The following is a 5,595-nucleotide window of genomic DNA, read 5'->3' as shown; positions in this document are numbered from 1 at the left end:
ACAGGAAGGGGTGGAGCCGTTAGAGTCTAGGGGGAGGGGAGGGTGCAAAGGAAGGGAGCCCCAGCCTGGCGCGCCACGCATCAGCTCCAAACCACTTCCTTTCCCTTCAGCCTAGTTTTGAGCCCATTTTTTTGTTTGTTTGTTTCCCTTGCCCCCATCGCAGTAGGGTAAGTTACAAGCGCTTTCATCAAAACTTCTGTTGGAAGAAACCTCCAAACATTCCTTTTTAAACCTCTCTTGGGTGCCTAGATTCAGACAAGGATACGTGGATACGTGCCTCCAGCCTCCCAAGGTGGAGTCCAAGACAGAACTTACTAGCTTGACCCTCTTCCCTTGAAAATGAAGTTCTCTCTCTCTCTCTCTCTCTCTTTTTTTTTTTTTTAAGATTTTATTTATTCACGAGACACACACACACACACACACACAGAGGCAGAGACTGAAGGAGGTTCCACGCAGGAAGCCTGATGTGAGATTCGATCCCAGGACTCAGGCATCATGCCCTGAGCCAAAGGCAGACACAACCGCTGAGCCACCCAGGCGTCCCGAAGATGAAGTCCTCATTCATTTATTCATTCAATAGCTATTTATTAAAGCCCTCTCTGGGCCAGCTACTGGAGTAGGCCCTAAGGATACAACAGAATAAGACACATCATTTTCCTGCCTTAGTAGAGTTTATTGGTCTAATGGGAAAGATAGCATAAAGAGTGTTATGGAGAAAATAAGACAACAGAAAATAAGATGGTACTGGGCGAGAGGGGTGCCTACTTTAAATGGACTGGTCGGGGCGGTCCCTTTGAGGAGGTTACACTTAATTTAAGAACTAGTGGAGGAGAAGCAGCCAGTCAGGAAAAGGACTTGGGGTACAGCAGGAAAGATTTTGGTACACTGTAGGAATTTGTAAGCTACCTGGCTGAGTTTAGTGAGCAAGTAGTAAAGTAGCACCGTGGAGACCGTGGAGAGGTAGGCACAGATGGGGTATACAGGACCTTATATAAAGACCTTTAAAAAAAAAAAGGGTCATTTTAGAACCCCTGTAGGCACTATAATACTCTTGCTTTAGGGGACCCACTCCACTATATAGCCCACATCCTTCATTAAAATAAAATACACAAATGACTACATAACGATTGACTTTCTATTTAGGATTAGCTGACATATTGTTATATTATGTAGTCAGAAACATTTATTAATTTCGACTTTGCAGTTTTTTGGAGCTAGTTCTCCCCCCCCCCCCCCCACCCCCAATTTCAAACATTTTGTACAGGTCCATAAAGATCTCAGCCCCTAGGCAGTGGGCCAGGAGTACCTACTGGATACAAAGATTCTGAGTGGTCAGCCATTTACATTTTATCCAAAGTGTCCTGGAAAGTCATGGAGGAGTTTGAAGCAGAGTGATAGAATCTAATTTATGTCATTGAAAGATTTCTCCGGCTTTTATGTGGAGAATAAATGAAGTTGGTAGAAGTAGAAGAGGTGAGATCTGTTAGGATGTTGATGGCTGACTAGAGTAGTGGCCCTGGAGAGATAGGTTTGAGATGTATTTTGGGGATAGAAGTAACTGAATCAGCTGATAAATTAGACACTGGTGGGAGAGAAAGGAAGAAGATATAAGTGATTCCTAGGCTTTTAATTTTAATGAGTGGGTGAATGTTAATCTCATTTACTGAGATATGCAAGTGGGAAGGAGTGTTTCTAGCAGAAAATTAAGAGTTTAATTTTGCAGATAGTAAATTTAATGTATCTACAGGACATCCAAGTAGAGTTATCAAGAAAGTAGTTGAATTTACAAACCTGGAGGTTGAAAGAAAAACTCTGGGCTGGAGCTATCCATTTATGGACATTCAAAGATTGGGAAAAGTAGGACAAGTTCTTAGAGGAATTTGAAAAAGAGCACGTGGTAGAGTAAACTGTAGAAACCAGGAGAGAATGGAGTCATGGAGACTTGAAACGGAGTGCTTCAAGAATGAGGAGGGGTCAGTAGTGCTGAGTGCTGCTGAGTTCCGCAAGGTGTCTGTTAGATGAGTACTACCAGTGTCCACTGGATTGACAGTCCAGCTGAGGTAGAAGTACTTTGGGTCCACATTGTCATTTCCTTTTTCAAGAATGTACAGCGGCTTTGCCTTGCCAGCCACATCAAATGCAAATCTCTGCCATTTCTTTAGTGTTCTCTATTATCTCTTTCCTTCTACTTGTTCATTCATATGTTACATTCGATCCATGCCTACTTTCTGCCAAGCTCAGTAGTAACTGCAGAGTAAGTACAGTTTCTGCCTTCCAGTGTCTCAAGGTCACAAGCACCTGACCTGGACGGATACATATTCTCTTCCCTCCCTAGGAGACAAACCTGCTACTTCTGTGGGGGTAGGGGAGAAAGGATGGGGGAGGTGTCTCCTTAGCAGATTTACCCCTACCTCTTTGTGTTGAAATTTCCATCAACAATGATTTCCCAGGGTACCTGACTGGCTCAGTCCATAGAGCATGAGACTCTTGATGATCTAAGGGTTGTGAGTTCCAGCCCCATGTTAGAGATTACTTAAAAAAAAAAAAAAAAAAAAAAAAAAAAAAAAATCTTAAAAACAAAAACGAAAACAACAAAAGGATATCTCAGGGCACCTGGCTGGCTCAGTTTGAAGAGCATGAGACTCTTGATCTCAGGGGTTGTGAGTTCCAGCCCCATATGGGATATAGAGATTACTAAAACAATAATAACTAAACTTAAAAAAAGGGATCCCTGGGTGGCGCAGCAGTTTGGCGCCTGCCTTTGGCCCAGGGCACGATCCTGGAGATCCGGGATCAAATCCCACGTCAGGCTCCCGGTGCATGGAGCCTGCTTCTCCCTCTGCCTGTGTCTCTGCCCCTCTCTCTCTCACTGTGTGCCTATCATGAATAAATAAAAATTTTAATAAAAAATAAAAAATAAAAAAATAAACTTAAAAAAAAAAAGTGATTTCCCTCCTTTCTAAATCTTCTCTGGGTCCTACTTGAAGATTCACACCTTGCATGAAGCTTGTTTCTTCAATAAGTATGCTTTCCCTCATAAATACTATGACCTTGAGATGCTTTATATCTCTTTTGTAGCCTTCATATATGGAAGAACAACAAATACAGGGATGAATCAACCATAAGCCAACTGAAATTTAAGCTTTGGGGCCTCCTACATGCACAGACACCTTCCAACGCCCTGCACTTAATTTTGTATTTATAAAGAGCACAGGGACGTTGAACACATGTTTATTGATGGACTCCAAATTAACTACCTTCAAATATTTATTGACTTATTAAGCTTGTTTTATTCACTGGAATTTATATGAAGATTTTAGTTACTGATTATATCATTCCCTTTCCCAAAAGCCTTCAATGGCTCCTTATTGCCTCTAATCAAGTAGAAGTTTCTCAACCTGGCCTTCAAGACCTGCCTCGATGTGGCTGACTTTTATGTCTCCAGATGACTCCCCAGACTCTCCTTACTTCCCCAACACTGACCCCCTTGCTATCACCTGGGGGAGTTGTTCATGCTGCTTTCTCTGCTCTGAAATCCTCTCTTCCAACTCTACCTTTTGACATCCTAAGATAGATAGACCATTGCTTCTGGAAGAGGAGTCCCAGGACCAACAGCATGACCTGAGAGCTTATTAGAAATGCAGAATCTCAGACCCTGCTCCAGGCTAGTGAAATCAGTACCTGTATTTTAACAAAATCCACAGTCAAGTTTGAGATATACAGACTTAGGCCATTTCCCAGGCTACTTCTTCTAAGTGTCTTAAACCTTTAAAAAAATCCCTATAATAAATGTTTTTCCTCTTTGAACCTTCTTTTTTTTTTTTTTTTTTAAGATTTTATTTATTTGAGAGAGAGCAAGCATGAGAGAAAGAGAGAAAAAATGAGATGCGGGGAGGGGTAGAGGGAGAAGCAGATTTCCTGCTGAACAGGGAGACAGGTGCTGAGAGCACCTAAGGTCCTAAGAGCATGACTTTAGCTAAAGGCAGATGCTTAACCAACTGAGCCACCCAGGTGCCTTCTTTTGAACCCTCTTCATTCTGGTACTGCTCTATAGGCACTTGATTCTGCCTTGAATCATGGTTAATTATGTACAGGTCTTCATTATCCTTTTATTCCTTAAGCTCTTTGAAAGCACTAACAATGGAGTCTCAACTTAGAGATGAGTTAGTTCACTTGGTATTTCTCTCCATGCTCCTTCTACACCTCATACACACACATACACCACCCAAATCTAGATGGTGCCGGTGTTGTTTTACTTAGAAGTTTGCAAGGATCCAAATATTTGACTCCCAGATGTGCCACGTGTGGCCAGGGAGATCTGTTGCAATTTTTTTTTTTAAGATTTATTTATTTATTTGAGAGAGGGAAGAGAGAGGGAGTGTGCAAGCAAAAGTAAAGGCAGAAAGGAAAAGCAGAGTCACCATTGAGCAGGGAGTCCGATGTGGGACTCGATCCCAGGATCCTGAGATCATGAGCTGAGCTGAAGGCAAACACTTGACTGACTGAGCCAACCAGGTGCCCCCTCTTTGACCTTTTAAATACTCCTTGACATAGATTTGGCCAGAATATAGTAACATAGTCACTCTTCCCACTCTTAATTGGGAACTATTTCATAGGGCCCTGTGTCCAACTGAAAAATAGGGGACTCTATTACTATATAAGAAAGAAAGAGCAGGGAGCACCTCGGTGGCTCGGTTGGATGAGTGTTGAACTATCGGCTTCAGCTGAGGTCATGATCTCAGGGTCCTGAGATTGATCCCTGAGCTGGGCTCTGCACTGGGCATGACATCTGCTGGAAATTTTCTCTCTCCTCTCCCTCTGCCTCCTCCCACCCCACCAACATGTCTTTAAAAAAAAAAAGAAGGGAAGAAGAGGAAAGAGCAGATATCGGAGTATAACAGCAGTTCTTGTACTATAGGTTAGCACATTTTCCATTTTTGGTACACTTTGCCTTCTTTCCCATCCCTTTTTCAATAGTTTTTAATGTATAAATTAATCTAACAACAGCCTAAACCAATTTCCTGTTGGTTCTTGATAGAGAAAACACACAATTGGCTTATGTCTTTTATATAATTGAATGTAATTAAAGTCACCTCTCACTTCCCTTCTTTAGACAAAGTAATTTCCTTTCTAGTTACATTTCCTTAGAGTTTCCAAATCCTATTCTGTCATTCTGGGATATTTGTTGTATTCTATTGATGTTGCTTTATTTTGGTCCCCACATTTTGTACCTTTTTTTCTTACTAAGTCATAATTGTCTGAATTGAATTGAAATATAGTGATTTTCATCATCTACTTTGGTGCATTTATTTCTTTACACAGTAAGAATAAAGCCCAATAATGGATTTTTCAACTTTTCTTTTGTCATCCTTTTTTACTAAAAAGATGGATATTTTATTTTTACTCTTTGTTTTTAAAGGCTAGTCAGCTGAATCACAAAAATTGCCAGCAAAAATAATAAGGCAGATTCAAATGATTTGCATAGGGCAGGTGAAAATATATACTAACACAAAATAAAACTCTGTATAAACTTAGGATATGTGGAACTTGGGGGCTGTTACATGGAGTCCTCAGAATATGACATAGTGACAAAAT

The sequence above is a fragment of the Canis lupus genome, chromosome 9, assembly GCF_011100685.1.
Source record: "Canis lupus familiaris isolate Mischka breed German Shepherd chromosome 9, alternate assembly UU_Cfam_GSD_1.0, whole genome shotgun sequence".
Taxonomy (NCBI): domain Eukaryota; kingdom Metazoa; phylum Chordata; class Mammalia; order Carnivora; family Canidae; genus Canis; species Canis lupus.
This window is presented reverse-complemented; position numbering follows the sequence as displayed.